Source organism: Rutidosis leptorrhynchoides, chromosome 9 (genome assembly GCF_046630445.1).
Source record: "Rutidosis leptorrhynchoides isolate AG116_Rl617_1_P2 chromosome 9, CSIRO_AGI_Rlap_v1, whole genome shotgun sequence".
NCBI classification, from domain to species: domain Eukaryota; kingdom Viridiplantae; phylum Streptophyta; class Magnoliopsida; order Asterales; family Asteraceae; genus Rutidosis; species Rutidosis leptorrhynchoides.
Window position 1 is genome coordinate 62688721 of NC_092341.1, and position 21605 is coordinate 62710325.

Genomic DNA, 21605 nt, shown 5'->3' on the forward strand with positions numbered 1-21605 from the left:
TTATAAGATATTATAAATACTAATAAAATTTTTATATAAGAATATTAATCTTAATGCATAACTAAATATATATAAATTTGTTCGATTACGAATATATGTTTTAATATAAATACAAATGATATAGGTGAAGGTATTTCGTATGCCCGAGAGACATATTAAATTAACGTGGCCACTATGTTATGATCCAAGTCGGGTCATACCCAATAACAAGTTTACCGACACTTTACAAGTATTTGATCTTAACGGTTGGTTCGTTAAATAAATACGCGACACTTGGATTTTAGAAAATTGGTTTTCTTTTCTAAAATAATATCACTTGAGATAAATTATTTGGATAATTTATATATAATTATTTATAAGTTTAAATGATTATATTGTGTTATATTTTATAAAAGGTTTATAAAATATAAAAGTAACAAAAACAATTACATGTTTTATATATAATTACATGTTTTATATATGTATATAACATGTTTATATATTTAATAAAACATTGTTTTATAAAATAAGTGGGCAGATTTTTGGGTATCCTAGACACACACATGCTTGTCTTATTTTGTTGCTTTTATGACTTCACAAGTCCTTAGGTTCATGGGCAACTCTTGGACCAAGGTTTGAATGATTCCCTCAAGTGAAAACTACACAATATAGCTTGTAAAAAAACTGCACAATTCAGTTTTTTGTGTCTGCTGGCCGTGGGTCTAAGGGACTCCAAAGAGGGTTCTCAATTTAATTTACAAGCTCAATTCAAGTGTAAAACAAATCCTAACTAAAGGCAAGAGTGTTGGGGTTAAAGCTTGGGGTATTACACACTTGAGGCTTCAAGTTAGAAGCTCTAATTTGCATCATCTTCATCCACAATCTGCTGTCCAAAATTCAGCCCTCAATCTATTTTGAGGAGGTATTATCTCTTATTCCTTCTCTTTAGTTTGTAAGTATAGCTTCAAGACTTGATGTCTTCATGGAATTCAATTTAAGTGGTTTAACATATTAACATGCTTTCTTAATAACATGCTTCCGCTTTCTTAACTCTATATGAATTGGTTTCATGAATATGTTTATTTAAGAACTTGTTGAAATGTTGAATTCCATCAATGGTATCAGAGCCGAAGTCTTGAAATATGCTTCGAGATGGTTATAATACTCACTATAACTTTGCATTTTATGTACATGCATGAAAATAAAATGAAAAAAAAAAAATTTATGGTTTTGGGTGGGTTTATTATATGGCCGAATTTATGGAGTTCCAAAAGTGGGTTTTGGTTCTTCCATTTGGTTCATACTTGGTTGTATGTTAAAGTTCACAATCTAAGCCTTGACCTTGTGTTTAGTTGCATGCATGGTTGATTTATATTTATTCAATTGGTTTGTAATAATATTTATTCATTTGGCATGTAATAATTCATTTGGTTATGTAATTTTTTTTATATTTGGTATGTATAATAGATTAGGTTGTAATTTCATTTTTTAGACAAAAATGTATTAGGATATATTTTGTAAAATGATGAAGATAATGAAGACTTGAAGAACACATGAAGAATCATTTGGATGCAAGATTAAGTGGGAGATTTAAAATCTCCTACTTTGTGTAATTACCCCTTACCCGGTGGCATTTTGTTTTCAGCTAAACAAAATGCTTACCAAAAGGCTTGATTGTGAACATGTTATTTTGCATGCTTGGTTGTTTATTGTATGATTGTAGATTGTATGTATGCTACAAGTTAATCACACAAGTTAACATCAAACTAAAATGGCAATTTAATTAGTTAAATTTAACATTATTAACGACATGCAAAACGTCAATTTAAATGGCTAAATTAAAAACGGCTAAAAGGACATTAATAAACGGTTATTAAGAACATGATAAGGATCATATATATAAAATGGTTTATATCATGTAATTGGCTAAAATTACAAGACTTGAAAATGGATTTCAAATGAACCATACACTAAATGCATGTTGGTGTATGGCATAAATGTTTTCTTAAACTAGAATTAACGAAAACTTAAAATCCCTTAATCAACAAGGTAAACAAGTTTAACGCCATCCTTTTGTGGGACACTTAAACATAGTAGGGAACTCATAATGGGATAAAGGTCACCTAACCGTTATGAGCTAACTAATATGGTTAAGGTAAAATTCGCATGCTTGTGAGATAAAGGTCACCTAACCACTTGTATGTTAATTTTACATGTTTACACAAGTAGGACGACTTGATTTGGGAATCATGAACTTAGGGTCACCGAAGCATGAGGAACAAATAGGCGTTGATGGGATAAATATACCATGCAAAAGGATTGCATGATCCCATAATTTAGAAGTTGCAAAAGGATTGCAATTGTCATATAAATGACTACCTAGCTAAATCAAATAACGGGATAAAGGTCACCTAACCGAAATTTGATTTACCGTTGGATTCTAATATTTAATAAGTCAATTAAAATTTAAAAGGGTATTGTTTATTAAATTTAAAATCGATACTTAAATGAACTTTGTTAAATTTTGTAGATGGCCGCCAATAACAACAACATGCAAAACGCACCTATTAACTTGAACAACCTATCGTTAAGGTCTCTCCTCGAGAAAGACAAACTCAACCATACGAACTTTATGGATTGGTTCCGCAATCTTAGGATTGTCCTCAAACTTGAGGATAAGGCGTATGTGTTGGAAGACCCCATTCCCGATCAGCCCGACGAGGATGATACGGAAGGCATGGATTATTGGGATAAGTATTGCGCCGATTCGGTGCAATTCGCTTGCCTAATGCTTGGGACTATGATACCCGAACTCCAAAAGGATTTCGAGCATCATACTGCATACGACATGATCACGCAATTAAAGGAGATGTTCCTTCAACAAGCACGTGTCGAGCGCTTCGAGACCGTTCGAGCGCTTCATGCATGTCGTATGGACGACTCCCAATCCGTTTCATCTTATGTCCTTAAGATGAAAAGCCTAATTGATCGAGCAAACCGTCTTAATCTCAACATATCTAATGAGCTAGCCACGGATCTTATCTTAAACTCCTTGTCAAAGAGGTTTGACCAATTTGTAATTAATTACAATATGAATGGGATGGATAAGACCATTGGCGAATTTCATGTCATGCTTAGGACGGCGGAAACTAGCATGGGTAAGAGGGCTTCACCCGTGCTAATGATCAATGATGGTGGGTCCAAAGGTAACAACACCTCTAAGCCAAAGGCGGCTAAGAGGAAAGGACCCGCCCATCAAGGAAAGGGAAAGGGGAGGATGGTTACCCCAACCAAAAACAAGAACAAGAAGTAAAAGGTTGCCGGACAAGCAAACCCCAAGGAAGACCCGTGCTTCGGTTGCGGTGAAATGGGTTACTAGAAACGCAACTGCCCGGTCTACCTTAAGGAGTTGAAGGAAAAGAGGGATGCAGGGCAAACCTCAGGTAATATATATATGGTATATATAGAGCTTAGTATTACTTCTTCTAATACATGGGTATTAGACACTGGATGTGGAACTCACGTTTGCAATTCTTTGCAGGGATTCAAAAGAAGTAGCAAGCAAACGGGAACATTAAGTCTCTTTATGGGTAATGGAGCCAAAGTGCAAGTGAAGGCTCAAGGAGACTTTGTATTAAAGCTTCCAAGTGGTTTGGAACTTATTTTGAACAATGTTTTGTATGCACCGGATTTATGTCGAAACATTATTTCAGTTTCCCGTTTGAAACAATGTGGTTTTTATCTTAATTTTGTTAATGATGATATCCACGTTTATTTAGATAATGTATTCTATTTTAAGGCTTTGCCTTCGAATGGAATTTATGAATTGGTTCATGATGACACATCATCTAGTAGCTCAATATACCATACTAGCACCAAGAAACTCAAAAGGGATTTGAGTGACTCCTACTTATGGCATTGTCGCCTTGGTCACATAAACAAGAATCGAATGCATATACTTCGAAAGAATGGACTTTTGAAATCAAATGAACTAGACTCGTTTGATGTATGTGAATCTTGTTTATAAGGCAAAATGACTAAAACACCTTTCAAAGGGACCTATGAAAGGGCTAAAGACTTATTGGGATTAATACATTCGGATGTATGTGGACCCTTTAAGCCTATGACTAGGAAAGGTGAAAGATACTTCGTCACTTTCATTGATGACTTTAGTCGTTTCGGATATGTCTACTTGTTAAGACATAAGGACGAAACTTTTGAAGCATTCAAGGAATATCAAAACGAAGTACAAAATCAACTCAATAAGACAATCAAGGTACTTCATACTGATAGGGGAGGTGAATACCTAAGCGATGCTTTCCAAGATCATCTTAGAAGTTGCGGGATTATCTCGCAACTCACTCCTCCTAGAACACCCCAACTTAACGGAGTTTCCGAAAGGAGGAACCGAACCCTAATGGATATGGTTCGATCTATGATGGCTAGAAGCTCGTTACCTCTATCATTTTGGGGTTATTGTCTATGCTCCGCAGCTCGTATTTTAAATATGGCCCAACCAAGAAAGTGGAACTAACACCTCATGAGATGTGGTTTGGAAAACCTTCATCTCTATCATACTTAAAGGTATGGGGATGTGAAGCTTATCCTAAGCGTTACATCCCTAATAAGTTGAATGCTCGATCTACGAAGTGTATCTTCATAGGATATCCCAAAGATGATATGGGATATTATTTCTATGATTCATCCGAGCAGAAAGTATTTGTTGCTCGAAAGGCTGAATTCCTTGAAACTAAGTTCCTAATGGAAGGTAATAGTGAAAGGAAGGTAGATCTTGAGGAGGTTCAAGATGAATTGGATGATACACAATTGGTTGACACTAGCACTCAACATGAAAATGTTGAGAATGATCAAATGGATGATCAAAATACACAAGACGTTCACAGATCTGGTAGGATTAGTAATCCTCCTGAGAGATATGGGTTTTTTATGGATGGTTGCTATGTGGTTGATTTGGATGAACCAACCAACTACCAAGATGCTTTATCAAGGATTGATAAAGATAAATGGCAGGAAGCCATGAACGCTGAGATGCAATCCATGTATGACAACCAAGTTTGGGAACTTGTTGTACAACCTACTGGCTCAAGGCTAGTTGATTGTAAATGGCTTTTCAAAATGAAAATCGACATACATGGAAACTTGGATACATATAAAGCTAGACTTGTAGCAAAAGGTTTCACTCAAACTCAAGGGGTTGACTATGATGAAACTTTTTCACCTGTGGCAATGCTAAAGTCTATTAGGATATTATTTGCCATTGCTGCTCATTATGATTATGAAATATGGCAAATGGATGTCAAGACCGCTTTCCTAAATGGATATCTTGTGGAAGATGTCTATATGGTTCAGCCTGAAGGTTTTGTTGATCCGAAATATCCTAAAAAGGTATGTAAGTTAAAGAAGTCAATCTACGGATTGAAACAAGCATATAGAATGTGGAATCATCATTTTAATGAGGAAGCCGAGAAATTTGGCTTCATTAAAAATGGTGATGAATCTTGTGTATATAAGAAAGCTAGTGGGAGCACTATCATGTTCCTTGTACTATATGTGGATGATATATTGTTATTTGGAAATGATATTCCGGCAATGGAAGGTGTTAAAACTTGGCTAAGTAAATGCTTCTCTATTAAGGATCTTGGAGAAGCACAATACATATTGGGGATTGGGATTTATAGGAATAGATCCAAGAAACTGATAGGTTTGAATCAAAGTGCATACATTGAAAAGGTCTTGAAAAAGTTCAAGATGGAGAACTCTAAGAGTGGTTTGGTTCCTATTCAAAGAGGAACGCCTCTCAGTTCATCTCAGTGCCCTACCACGAAAGATGAACAAGAGATAATGAAGAGAGTCCCTTATACATCTGATATTGGGTCAATCATGTATGTAATGATATGCACTAGACCGGATGTGTCATGCGCCCTAAGCTTGACAAGTAGATACCAGAATAACCCAGGAAACAGTTATTGGATTGCGTTTAAAAGTATATTGAAATACCTTAGGAGGACTAAGGATATGTTTCTAATATATGGATCTGGTGAGGAGGAACTCGCTGTAAAAGGTTACGTGGACGCGAGTTTCCAAACTGATCGAGATGATTCTCGATCACAATCAGGTTATGTCTTCACGTTAAATGGAGGTGCAGTCTCTTGGAAGAGTTCAAAACAGGATGTTGTTGCTTTATCCACTACAGAGTCGGAGTACATCACCGCATCATTGGCAGCTCAGGAAGCTGCATGGATGAAGAAATTCATCGACAACTTAGGAGTAGTCCCTTCCATTCAGGATCCTCTTGAGATCTTTTGTGACAACGAGGGTGCGATTGCTCAAATCAAGGAACCTCGTGCTCACCAAAAGACCCATCACATTGAGCGGAGATTCAACTACATAAGGGATGAAGTTGAAAAGGTAAAGATATGTATTCGCAAAGTTCACACAGATCTTAATATAGCGGATCCTCTCACGAAGCTCTTACATGGATCAAAACATGCAGGACATGTTTGTGCATTAGGGCTTCGATATTCTAGTGATTGGTCATGATCTGTTTTAAGTATTGTAATGGAACGAAATTGTTCAAACTCATTAATATAATTATGGTATTAATTTATTTCGAGTTATGTTCCTATTTTACATATTTTATCCATGAATAAGTAATTATTCTAAATTCCGTAGTCGATCACATTTGTGGGAGAAAATGTGAGGTTTAGACTATTATGAACTCGGATTGGTATACATTCACGGGATGAATGTGGTGCAAGGTTGCAACCAAGGTTCATAGATATTTGTGGGATACAAATATTGGAAGACCCACCCTCAAGACTTACTAAATGGAGCCTTTGTGGTTGATCACATGTAATCTTGAGTAAAGGTGAATATCATTGTATCCTCTGACCTGAGATACATATTGGGTTCGGATATTTACCAAGTATTGTACCTTGATTCTTTCCTTCGCTATTCTGAAATATGGTAGTTCACAAGGAAGAGCTCAGGCATAATGCAAGGTACATATTTAGGACGTATGTAGTCAAGATGGAATTTGTCCCTCTTATTCGTTGAGAGTCAGATGTCTAAGGCCTGATAAAATTAAATCTAAAAGAGAGTGATCGCTCTGTGTCTCTTGGATTTAACATGACATCTAGGATGAAAGGATGTAATGAAAAGATTCACCTATTCATATTCGAGATGGGAACTCGAAAGGGATGATGTTATTGAATGGCAAAAGTCATAACATATTGGGGGTGATGGACGGTCGTTAGGTGGTATCCATCACTTGCATTAATTTCTTATGTTTCTCGTGCAAGTGGGAGATTGAAGGTATTTCGTATGCCCGAGAGACATATTAAATTAACGTGGCCACTATGTTATGATCCAAGTCGGGTCATACCCAATAACAAGTTTACCGACACTTTACAAGTATTTGATCTTAACGGTTGGTTCGTTAAATAAATACGCGACACTTGGATTTTAGAAAATTGGTTTTCTAAAATAATATCACTTGAGATAAATTATTTGGATAATTTATATATAATTATTTATAAGTTTAAATGATTATATTGTGTTATATTTTATAAAAGGTTTATAAAATATAAAAGTAACAAAAACAATTACATGTTTTATATATAATTACATGTTTTATATATGTATATAACATGTTTATATATTTAATAAGACATTGTTTTATAAAATAAGTGGGCAGATTTTTGGGTCTCCTAGACACACACATGCTTGTCTTATTTTGTTGCTTTTATGACTTCACAAGTCCTTAGGTGCATGGGCAACTCTTGGACCAAGGTTTGAATGATTCCCTCAAGTGAAAACTACACAATATAGCGTGTAAAAAAACTGCACAATTCAGTTTTTTGTGTCTGCTGGGCGTGGGTCTAAGGGACTCCAAAGAGGGTTCTCAATTTAATTTACAAGCTCAATTCAAGTGTAAAACAAATCCTAACTAAAGGCAAGAGTGTTGGGGTTAAAGCTTGGGGTATTACACACTTGAAGCTTCAAGTTAGAAGCTCCAATTTGCATCATCTTCATCCACAATCTGCTGTCCAAAATTCAGCCCTCAATCTATTTTGAGGAGGTATTATCTCTTATTCCTTCTCTTTAGTTTGTAAGTATAGCTTCAAGACTTGATGTCTTCATGGAATTCAATTTAAGTGGTTTAACATATTAACATGCTTTCTTAATAACATGCTTCCGCTTTCTTAACTCTATATGAATTGGTTTCATGAATATGTTTATTTAAGAACTTGTTGAAATGTTGAATTCCATCAATAAGTTCGTGAATCCAAGGCCAATCCTGCATTGTTCAGTTTCGTCGTGTGAATATTTTTTCTACAAAATATCGTATCGTGAGTTTCATTTGATTCCCTTTTACTCTTTACATTTGTGGGACTGAGAATACATGCGCTGTTTTTATAACTGATTTATTAAATGCTTTTGAAATATATTTTGAACTGAGAATACATGAAATGCTTTTATAAATGTTTGACGAGATATGACACAAGCAAAACATTCCTCAAATGAATTATTATGCAGACAGAAGTTCTGTTGATTATGATTGAATTAGTTGGACGTTATAATTGCCACTAATTAGTGTGAATATTTCCCCTGATTATTATTGCTTGGTAACCTAAGAATTAGAAAACAGGTATGGCCCTAATTCACGCGAATCTTAAAGTTAGCTACCGAGTTTAACACCCCCACCCAGAATGTTCACTAGACGGAAGAGCTAGTGGGCGTGGTGTTTAGTACTTTGAGGTTTATATGTTATACAGACGAGATGTTCTATTTTGGGGATATTATTGATGCGCATTATATGTTAAGTTCGGTTACTAAGCCAAGCAATGAAAGCAAAGTGAATATTATATATCGAGAGAATGATTTTATACACAGGTTATGTGTATGATATTTTGTGCACGAGATATGTGTACAGTTACTAAGATTTATTAAAAATGGTTTCGTACACTAGAAAGGTGTACTGTATTTAAAGGATATCGCATGTACATTACAGGTGGGTATAGGATTTGGGCCCATTTGTACCATGCACATTTAAATCTTGTGGTCTATCAAAATGATGAATTTTATTGTTTATGATAAACCTATGAACTCACCAACCTTTTGGTTGACACTTTTAAGCATGTTTATTCTCAGGTATGAGAGAAATCTTCCGTTGTGCATTTGCTCATTTTAAAGATATTACTTGGAGTCATTCATGGAATATTTCAAAAGACGTTGCATTCGAGTCGTTGAGTTCATCAAGAGTATTATTAAGTCATTTATAGATGGATATATTATGAAATGGTATGTATGATGTCCACTTTCAATGTGATGAAAGTTTGTCAAATAAAAACGAATGCAATGTTTGTAAAATGTATCATTTAAAGGTCAAATACCTCGCAATGAAATCAACTATCGTGAATCGTTTATAATCGGTATGAAAGGGTCCTTTCATAAACTATATCACTCGGCATGTAACTTTAACGTTCAAGTGTTTTGGTCATTTGCTTCTTTAAATCATCGTCTAGTTATTTATCAAAGTATATTTAATAATATTATTTTAAATCAAAACGTTTTATATTATATTTTATCACTTTGTAAAATATATATATATATTTTCATTTAGAAATACAAACTTATATATATTAGAAATATTTATTTAAATAAAATATTTAGTTTTTCAAAACTAATTATATTTCTGAGTTTATTATATATAATTTTAAAATCGTTTTCATAATATAACATAATTTGATATGAATCATTTATGTACTATTGTTTACTCTGACTTTTCAAATATTCTAATTAACTTATTTATATATCAATCGAGTCACTAATTGAATACTAATAGCGTTTACTAAATAATTCAAAATATATATCAACATGTTTTTAATTACACATTGCAAGTTATTTATATATTCATATTTAATTAAATCACGAACAGTTATCATTTATAACTTGTCAAAAGGTTTCTAGAAAGATTCTAAATTTTAAGATAACGTTAAAACCTTTATCCTTATTAAAATGGCTCGGTAACAATTTGTCAAAAGTGCTTCCAGATATTTATAAAGTTATATTCTTTTTAAAGAAGACGTGACACTCAAATCCTTTTATATAATTTCTAAAATTTATATCAATAAAAGATAATGATAATAACTTTAATAATCTAATTCTTGACATGTTGTAAAATGTACTAATCTTTCAAAATGTATCGTAGTACGTTTTATATCTTTAAAACAATATATATATATATATATATATATATATATATATATATATATATATATATATATATATATATATATATATATATATATATATATATATATATATATATATATATATATATATGTAAATGTGATTTAATATATATAGCATAAAATTTTAATTAGGTTATATATATATATATATATATATATATATATATATATATATATATATATATATATATTCAAATTACGTTATAAATCGTTTTAATAATAGAATTCTTTTAGACTGAAAACGTTTTCGTACATTTGAAAATAAATCAAATAACTATCATAAAGTTTATTCTTCTAAAACTAATTATATTTAGATCACATAATCTATTACCAGAACTTATGTTTATTTTAAATCTTCATAAGTTTGTATTAACTTGTTTAATAACAATCAAGTGTTACTATGTCTATTAATTGTATTCGAAAATGCTTATATATAAGTTCAATATACTTTGTCTATATATACATATACACATTTCACATAACACGTTTTATTACGTAGATGTTTATCTAAAACGAATAAGTATAACGTTATACGTTTAATACTTTGTTAACATTTTCAAGTCATACAATAGATTTCATAATTTACTTTCATATCAACTAAACCGTTTAATGTTTTATTAATATTTCTCAATTTAATATATACACATATATATATACATACATATCTAATTACACATAATTGTTCGTGAATCGTCGAGAACAGTCGAAGGGTAAATGAATACATAAAAGTAGTTCAAAAATTTTTGAGATTCAACATTACAAACTTTACTTATCGTGTCAGAAACATATAAAGAGCAAGTTTAAATTTGGTCAGAAATTTCCGGGTTGTCACGCCAACCATGACACATTTTTTCGCACATGGATCTAGTTTGGTACGCTCATATTTTAGAATATGGACAAAGACCGAGCACCCAAATATTCGAGGTTCAATGCTAAAAGAAGTCGGAAGAGTATGGAATTGAGAAAGAGTATCTTTGGGGGTTTTTGTGCCCAAAACTTTGGTAGGTAAATGGTTGATAAGATAGGTAGCGGAAGCAAGAGCTTCGGGCCAAAAACTCTTTGGAACTTTAGATTCAATTAATAACAATCTTGTTATTTCTAAAAGTAGTCGATTTTTCCGTTCGGCTACGCCATTTTGTTCAGGAGTATGAGCGCAAGATGTTTGGTAAATAATCTCGTTTTCTTCGCAAAAATGCTTCATTGACGTATTAACAAACGCACCCCCATTATCTGATCTCAAAATTTGAATATTTTTGTTAAATTGGGTTCGTATCATTTTATAAAAGTGAGAAAAATTTTCAAATACTTCGGACTTGTGAGTTAAAAAGTAAATGCAGGTCATGCGTGAATGGTCATAAATAAATAGGACAAAATACCGGAAGTTCTTCCCCCCAATGACCAGTGCAAGACCCCAAACATCTGAATGGATTAAAGCAAAAGGAACATATTTTCTCGTATTACTAGGTTTAAAAGTACTTCGGTGGCTTTTAGCCAAAATACAAGTTTCCCAATTTAAAGTAGCGTTTGATGGAAAAAGGCTTGGAAATAAGGCATGTATGTAGTGACCCGAACTTTTCCATGTTTATATATATATTAAATGAAATTTTTATTTACATGATTAAGTGTTTCCAACATGTTAAGCAATCAAACTTGTTAAGACTTGATTAATTGAAATAGGTTTCATATAGACAATTGACCACCCAAGTTGACCGGTGATTCACGAACGTTAAAACTTGTAAAAACTATACGATGACATATATATGGTTATATATATAGTTAACATGATTTTATTATAAGTATGTATCTCATTAGGTATTTTAACAATGAGTTATATACATAAAAATGAGACTATTAATTTAAGAAACTCGAAAACGATATATATAACGATTATCGTTATAACAACGTCTTACTAGGTAGATATGAATCATATTAAGATATTGATACACTTGGTTAATTATGTTAAATGATAAGTAAATATATTATTAAGTGTATTAACAATGAAATACATATGTAAAAATAAGACTACTAACTTAATGATTTCGAAACGAGACATATATGTAACGATTATCGTTGTAACGACATTTAACTGTATATACATCATACTAAGATATATTATATATCATAATATCATGATAATATAACAATTCAACATCTCATTTATTATAACAAACAATGGGTTAACAACATTCAACAAGATCGTTAACCTAAAGGTTTCAAAACAACATTTACATGTAATGACTAACGATGACTTAACGGCTCAGTTAAAATGTATATACATGTAGTGTTTTAATATGTATTCATACAATTTTGAAAGACTTCAAGACACTTATCAAAATACTTCTACTTAACAAAAATGCTTACAATTACATCCTCGTTCAGTTTCATCAACAATTCTACTCGTATGCACCCGTATTCGTACTCGTACAATACACAGCTTTTAGATGTATGTACTATTGGTATATACACTCCAATGATCAGCTCTTAGTAGCCCATGTGAGTCACCTAATACATGTGGGAACCATCATTTGGCAACTAGCATGAAATATCTCATAAAATTACAAAAATATGAGTAATCATTCATGACTTATTTACATGAAAACAAAATTACATATCCTTTATATCTAATCCATACACCAACGACCAAAAACACCTACAAACACTTTCATTCTTCAATTTTCTTCATATAATTGATCTCTCTCAAGTTCTATCTTCAAGTTCTAAGTGTTCTTCATAAATTCCAAAAGTTCTAGTTTCATAAAATCAAGAATACTTCCAAGATTGCAAGTTTACTTCCAAGTTTTCTAAATCCATTCCAAGTAATCATCCAAGATCAAGAAACCTTTGTTACTTACAGTAGGTTATCTTTCTAATACAAGGTAATAATCATATTCAAACTTTAATTCAATTTCTATAACTATAACAATCTTATTTCGAGTGGAAATCTTACTTGAAATTGTTTTCGTGTCATGATTCTGCTTCAAGAACTTTCAAGCCATCCAAGGATCCTTTGAAGCTAGATCTATTTTTCTCATTTACAGTAGGTTTATCCAAGGAACTTGAGGTAGTAATGATGTTCATAACATCATTCGATTCATAAATATAAAGCTATCTTATTCGAAGGTTTAAACTTGTAATCACTAGAACATAGTTTAGTTAATTCTAAACTTGTTCGCAAATAAAAGTTAATCCTTCTAACTTGACTTTTAAAATCAACTAAACACATGTTCTATATCTATATGATATGCTAACTTAATGATTTAAAACCTGAAAACACGAAAAACACCGTAGAACCGAATTTACGCCGTCGTAGTAACACCGCGGGCTGTTTTGGGTTAGTTAATTAAAAACTATGATAAACTTTGATTTAAAAGTTGTTATTCTGAGAAAATGATTTTTATTATGAACATGAAACTATATCCAAAAATTATGGTTAAACTCAAAGTGGAAGTATGTTTTCTAAAATGGTCATCTAGACGTCGTTCTTTCGACTGAAAAGACTACCTTTACAAAAACGACTTGTAACTTATTTTTCCGACTATAAACCTATACTTTTTATGTTTATATTCATAAAATAGAGTTCAATATGAAACCATAGCAATTTGATTCACTCAAAACGGATTTAAAATGAAGAAGTTATGGGTAAAACAAGATTGGATAATTTTTCTCATTTTAGCTACGTGAAAATTGGTAACAAATCTATTCCAACCATAACTTAATTAACTTGTATTGTATATTATGTAATCTTGAGATACCATAGACATGTATACAATGTTTCGACCTATCATGTCGACACATCTATATATATTTCGGAACAACCATAGACACTCTATATGTGAATGTTGGAGTTAGCTATACAGGGTTGAGGTTGATTCCAAAATATATATAGTTTGAGTTGTGATCAATACTGAGATACGTATACACTGGGTCGTGGATTGATTCAAGATAATATTTATCGATTTATTTCTGTACATCTAACTGTGGACAACTAGTTGTAGGCTACTAACGAGGACAGCTGACTTAATAAACTTAAAACATCAAAATATATTAAAAGTGTTGTAAATATATTTTGAACATACTTTGATATATATGTATATATTGTTATAGGTTCGTGAATCAACCAGTGGCCAAGTCTTACTTCCCGACGAAGTAAAAATCTGTGAAAGTGAGTTATAGTCCCACTTTCAAAATCTAATATTTTTGGGATGAGAATACATGCAGGTTTTATAAATGATTTACAAAATAGACACAAGTACGTGAAACTACATTCTATGGTTGAATTATCGAAATCGAATATGCCCCTTTTTATTAAGTCTGGTAATCTAAGAATTAGGGAACAGACACCCTAATTGAGGCGAATCCTAAAGATAGATCTATTGGGCCTAACAAACCCCATCCAAAGTACCGGATGCTTTAGTACTTCAAAATTTATATCATATCCGAAGGGTGTCCCGGAATGATGGGGATATTCTTATATATGCATCTTGTTAATGTCGGTTACCAGGTGTTCACCATATGAATGATTTTTATCTCTATGTATGGGATGTGTATTGAAATATGAAATCATGTGGTCTATTGTTACGATTTGATATATATATAGGTTAAACCTATAACTCACCAACTTTTTTGTTGACGTTTAAAGCATGTTTATTCTCAGGTGAATACTAAGAGCTTCTGCTGTTGCATACTAAAATAAGGACAAGATTTGGAGTCCATGTTTGTATGATATTGTGTAAAAACTGCATTCAAGAAACTGATTTCGATGTAACATATTTGTATTGTAAACCATTATGTAATGGTCGTGTATAAACAGGATATTTTAGATTATCATTATTTGATAATCTACGTAAAGCTTTTTAAACCTTTATTTATGAAATAAAGGTTATGGTTTGTTTTAAAAATGAATGCAGTCTTTGAAAAACGTCTCATATAGAGGTCAAAACCTCGCAACGAAATCAATTAATATGGAACGTTTTTAATCAATAAGAACGGGACATTTCAGTTGGTATCCGAGCGTTGGTCTTAGAGAACCAGAAAATTTGCATTAGTGTGTCTTATCGAGTTTGTTAGGATGCATTAGTGAGTCTGGACTTCGACCGTGTTTTCTTTAAAAATGATTGCTTAACATTTTTGTTGGAAACTATATATTATTAACATGTATATATTATGTGATATATTAATCTCTTAACATGTTTGATATTGTGTGATAGATGTCTACCTCTAGCACAAATCCCATTGACTCACCTAATAATAACGAAGAGTCGAATATATATTGGACTGATTCACAAGTTCCCGAAGAGGAACCGGAAGAAGAATCAGAACCGGAAGAAGAATCAGAACCGGAAGAGGAGGAACCGGAGGAGGAAATAGAACCGGTGGGGGAAATAATCAAACGGTTAAGTAAAAGAAAATCCTCAACCAACCGACCAAGGTTAATTATGGTCAATGTTGTTTCCGCCAAGGAAGCAAAATATTAGGAGGATTACCAATTCTCCGATGAATCGGATTCCGACGAGAATTCCGATGATGTTATAGAAATTACCCCAACTGAATTTAAAAAAGCAAAAGAAAATAATAAGGGAAAGGGCATAAAAATAGAGAAATCTAATTCCAACCCCGATGAACTTTATATGTATCGTCAACCCCCGAAGTCCTTAAGTTGTAACAATGACCCGGGAACCTCTAAACCACCAGGTTTTTCTAAACCGTTGTGGAAAACGACAGCTAGTATTAGGGGAACATCATATATCCCTAGAAACTTGGCAAAACGAACCAAAACCGAAGAGGAAGAAACGAGCGAGTCGGAATAAGATAGTTGTATTCGTGTGGTGTAATATATGTAATATAGTGTGCTTATGCTTTATGATATATGTAAAAATTGCTTGTATTAATAAGTATTTTTTTATGAATCTAACTCTTGTCTATTTTATAGTTTAAAAACACAAAATGGATAGACAACCCAATATTTTAAGAGACCTACCCGGAGACATGATTGATGAAATCTTGTCTAGAGTCGGTCAGAATTCCTCGGCACAACTATTTAAGGCGAGATCAGTTTGTAAGACATTCGAAGAACGTTCCAAGAATTTCTTGGTTTATAAGAGACTTTCGTTTGAAAGATGGGGGATATCACATTGGGAAACCCATAAGTTACGATGTGTTTACTTTGACGCATATATTGCGGGGAACCCAAATGCTATTTTACGCAACGGGTTAAGAAATTATTTTGACTCAATGTATCCGAATATAGGACTTCATGATTTAGAAAAAGCGGCTAACATGCAACATAAAGAAGCATGCTATGCTTACGGGTTAGTAATGTTCGCTTCTCACCAAAGTGAGAAAAAGAACATCGGGCTACAGCTATTAAACAAAACGTTCCCACAAGTGACGGAGTCGGTAATTGGGGTAAGAAATGAGGTTTTTAGGTTATTACGAGACTGTTGGTAATTACGTAACCCTCGTCCCTTTGACGACGTTACAACACGCTGTCTTATCAACGGCCATAACGGTTATGTTCCACAAGACCAAGGATGGGAAGTAGTCCTAGTAAAACCAGAATGCATGAATTGTTTCTGGACGTATGAATTACGTGTCTTTATTGCCTTTGCTGAACGACTTGTGTACTAGCTAGAATTATCTTCACAACTATCTTGTATCAAAGTTATTGTGTGCTATATTTCATGCTTTATGTAAAATAAGCGGTATTGTAAGTTTGTAAAATATTGTATAAAAGTTTGAACGTGAAATATTATTATAATCAGTTTTTCATATAGAATTGTAGTAGTTGAATTGTATATTAGCTACTAAGTATGAACTTAACGGGTAGGTACTACCCGAATTTAAACTTATAAAACGCTAATATGAAGAAAAAGCTTTTATAAATGAGTTCATATTATGCTACGAAATACTATTAACTACTCTTAATATTCTGTATGATTAACTTGTTCCATTTGACTATTTTGAAGGAAATGGCATCAACTACTCGACACACCGTGAATATGAATGAAGAGGAATTCCGTACTTTTCTAGCTTCAAACATAGCCGCAGTACAGGCTGCGCTACATACCAACAATAACCTTGGATCTAGCAGTACAGGAAATTGTGTAGGATGCACCTACAAAGAATTCACTGCCTGCAAACCTTTGGAATTTGATGGAACCGAAGGACCGATCGGATTGAAACGGTGGACCGAGAAGGTCGAATCGGTGTTTGCCATAAGTAAGTGTACTGAAGAGGACAAAGTGAAGTACGCTACGCATACCTTCATAGGTTCTGCGTTAACATGGTGGAATACCTATCTAGAGCAAGTGGGACAAGATGATGCTTACGCACTACCGTGGTCAGCATTCAAGCACTTGATGAACGAGAAGTACCATCCCAGAACCGAGGTCAATAAGCTCAAGACAGAACTTAGAGGGTTACGAACCCAAGGATTTGATATTACCACGTACGAAAGACGATTCACAGAATTGTGCCTATTGTGTCCGGGAGCGTTCGAAGATGAGGAAGAGAAGATCGACGCATTGTGAAAGGATTACCGGAAAGAATCCAAGAAGATATAAGTTCACACGAGCCCGCCTCCATACAACAGGCATGTAGAATGGCTCACAAACTAGTGAACCAGATTGATGAAAGAATTAAAGAACAGATGGCTGAAGAGGCCAATGTGAAGCAAGTCAAAAGAAAGTGGGAGGAAAACGGTGATAAGAATCACCAATACAACAACAACAACAATTACAATAATAATCGCAACAATTATCCCAACAATCGCAACATCAATCGCAACTACAACAAACGGCCCAACAACAACAACAATAACAACAACAACAACAAAAACAGCAACTACAACAATCGTCCGAACAACAATAACAATCGCAACAACAACAACAATCAGAAACAGCTATGCCAAAGGTGTGAAAAGTATCACTCGGGGTTCTGCACCAAATTTTGCAACAAGTGTAAAAGAAATGGTCATAGTGCGGTGAAGTGTGAGGTCTACGGACCAGGGGTTAACAGAACGAAAGGAACAAATAGTGTCGGAACGAGTAATGGCGGAGCAAGTAGTGTCGAAGCAAGTTATGCCAATGTAGTTTGTTATAAATGTGGAAAACCGGGCCACATTATTAGAAATTGGCCAAACCAGGAGAACACGAATGGACAAGGCCACGGAAGGGTTTTCAATATTAATGCGGCAGAGGCACAGAAAGACCCGGAGCTTGTTACGGGTACGTTTCTTATTGACAATAAATCTGCTTACGTTTTATTTGATTCGGGTGTGGATAGAAGCTATATGAGTAGAGATTTTTGTGCTAAATTAAGTTGTCCATTGACGCTGTTGGATAGTAAATTTTTACTCGAATTAGCAAATGGTAAATTAATTTCAGCAGATAATATATGTCGGAATCGAGAAATTAAACTGGTTAGCGAAATATTTAAGATTGACTTGATACCAGTAAAGTTAGGGAGTTTTGATGTGATAATCGGTATGGACTGGTTGAAAGAAGTGAAAGCAGAGATCGTTTGTTACAAAAATGCAATTCTCATTATACGAGAAAAAGGAAAACCCTTAATGGTGTACGGAGAAAAGGGCAACACGAAGCTACATCTTATTAGTAATTTGAAGGCACAAAAACTAATAAGAAAAGGTTGCTATGCTGTTCTAGCACACGTCGAGAAAGTACAAACTGAAGAAAAGAGCATCAATGATGTTCCCGTCGCAAAAGAATTTCCCGATGTATTTCCGAAAGAATTACCGGGATTACCCCCACATCGATCCGTTGAATTTCAAATAGATCTTGTACCAGGAGCTGCACCAATAGCTCGTGCTCCTTACAGACTCGCACCCAGCGAGATGAAAGAACTGCAAAGCCAATTACAAGAACTTTTAGAGCGTGGTTTCATTCGACCAAGCACATCACCGTGGGGAGCTCCTGTTTTGTTTGTCAAGAAGAAAGATGGTACATTCAGGTTGTGTATCGACTACCGAGAGTTGAACAAACTTACCATCAAGAACCGCTACCCACTACCGAGAATCGACGACTTATTTGATCAACTACAAGGCTCGTCTATTTATTCAAAGATTGACTTACGTTCCGGGTATCATCAAATGCAGGTGAAAGAAGATGATATTCCAAAGACTGCTTTCAGAACACGTTACGGTCATTACGAGTTTATGGTCATGCCGTTTGGTTTAACTAATGCGCCAGCTGTGTTCATGGACCTTATGAACCGAGTGTGTGGACCATACCTTGACAAGTTTGTCATTGTTTTCATTGATGACATACTTATTTACTCAAAGAATGACCAAGAACATGGTGAACATTTGAGAAAGGTGTTAGAAGTATTGAGGAAGGAAGAATTGTACGCTAAATTTTCAAAGTGTGCATTTTGGTTGGAAGAAGTTCAATTCCTCGGTCACATAGTGAACAAAAAAGGTATTAAGGTGGATCCGGCAAAGATAGAAACTGTTGAAAAGTGGGAAACCCCAAAAAATCCGAAACACATACGCCAGTTTTTAGGACTAGCTGGTTACTACAGAAGGTTCATCCAAGACTTTTCCAGAATAGCAAAACCCTTGACTGCATTAACGCATAAAGGGAAGAAATTTGAATGGAAGGATGAACAAGAGAAAGCGTTTCAGTTATTGAAGAAAAAGCTAACTACGGCACCTATATTGTCATTGCCTGAAGGGAATGATGATTTTGTGATTTATTGTGAGGCATCAAAGCAAGGTCTCGGTTGTGTATTAATGCAACAAACGAAGGTGATTGCTTATGAGTCTAGATAATTGAAGATTCACGAGCAAAATTATACGACGCATGATTTGGAATTAGGCGCGGTTGTTTTTGCATTAAAGACTTGGAGGCACTACTTATATGGGGTCAAAAGTTTTATATATACCGACCACAAAAGTCTTCAACACATATTTAATCAGAAACAACTGAATATGAGGCAGCGTAGGTGGATTGAATTGTTGAATGATTACGACTTTGAGATTCGTTACCACCCAGGGAAGGCAAATGTGGTAGCCGACGCCTTGAGCAGGAAGGACAGAGAACCCATTCAAGTAAAATCTATGAATATAATGATTCACAATAACCTTACTACTCTAATAAAGGAGGCGCAACAAGGAGTTTTAAAAGAGGGAAATTTAAAGGATGAAATATCAAAAGGATCGGAGAAGCATCTTAATATTCGGGAAGACGGAACCCGGTATAGGGCTGAAAGGATTTGGGTACCAAAATTTGGAGATATGAGAGAAATGGTACTTAGAGAAGCTCATAAAACCAGATACTCAATACATCCTAGAACGGGAAAGATGTACAAGGATCTCAAGAAATATTTTTGGTGGCCGGGTATGAAAGCCGATGTTGCTAAATATGTAGGAGAATGTTTGACGTGTTCTAAGGTCAAAGCTGAGCATCAGAAACCATCAGGTCTACTTCAACAACCTGAAATCCCGGAATGGAAATGGGAAAACATTACCATGGATTTCATCACTAAATTGCCAAGGACTGCAAGTGGTTTTGATACTATTTGGGTAATAGTTAATCATCTCACCAAATCAGCACACTTCCTGCCAATAAGAGACGATGACAAGATGAAGAAGTTAGCACCACTGTATTTGAAGGAAGTCGTCTCCAGACATGGAATACCAATCTCTATTATCTCTGATAGGGATGACAGATTTATTTCAAGATTCTGGCAGACATTACAGCAAGCATTAGGAACTCGTCTAGACATGAGTACTGCCTATCATCCACAAACTGATGGGCAGAGCGAAAGGACGATACAAACGCTTGAAGACATGCTACGAGCATGTGTTATTGATTTCGAAAACAGTTGGGATCGACATCTACCGTTAGCAGAATTTTTCTACAACAACAACTACCATTCAAGCATTGAGATGGCGCCATTTGAAGCACTTTATGGTAGAAAGTGCAGGTCTCCGATTTGTTGGAGTGAAGTGGGGGATAGACAGATTACGGGTCCGGGGATAATACAAGAAACTACCGAGAAGATCATCCAAATTCAACAACGGTTGAAAACCGCCCAAAGTCGACAAAAGAGCTACGCTGACATTAAAAGAAAAGATATAGAATTTGAAATTGGAGAGATGGTCATGCTTAAAGTTGCACCTTGGAAAGGCGTTGTTCGATTTGGTAAATGGGGGAAATTAAATCCAAGGTATATTGGACCATTCAAGATTATTGATTGTGTCGGACCAGTAGCTTACCGACTTGAGTTACCTCAACAACTCGCGGCTGTACATAACACTTTCCACGTCTCGAATTTGAAGAAATGTTTTGCTAAAGAAGATCTCACTATTCTATTAGATGAAATCCAAAT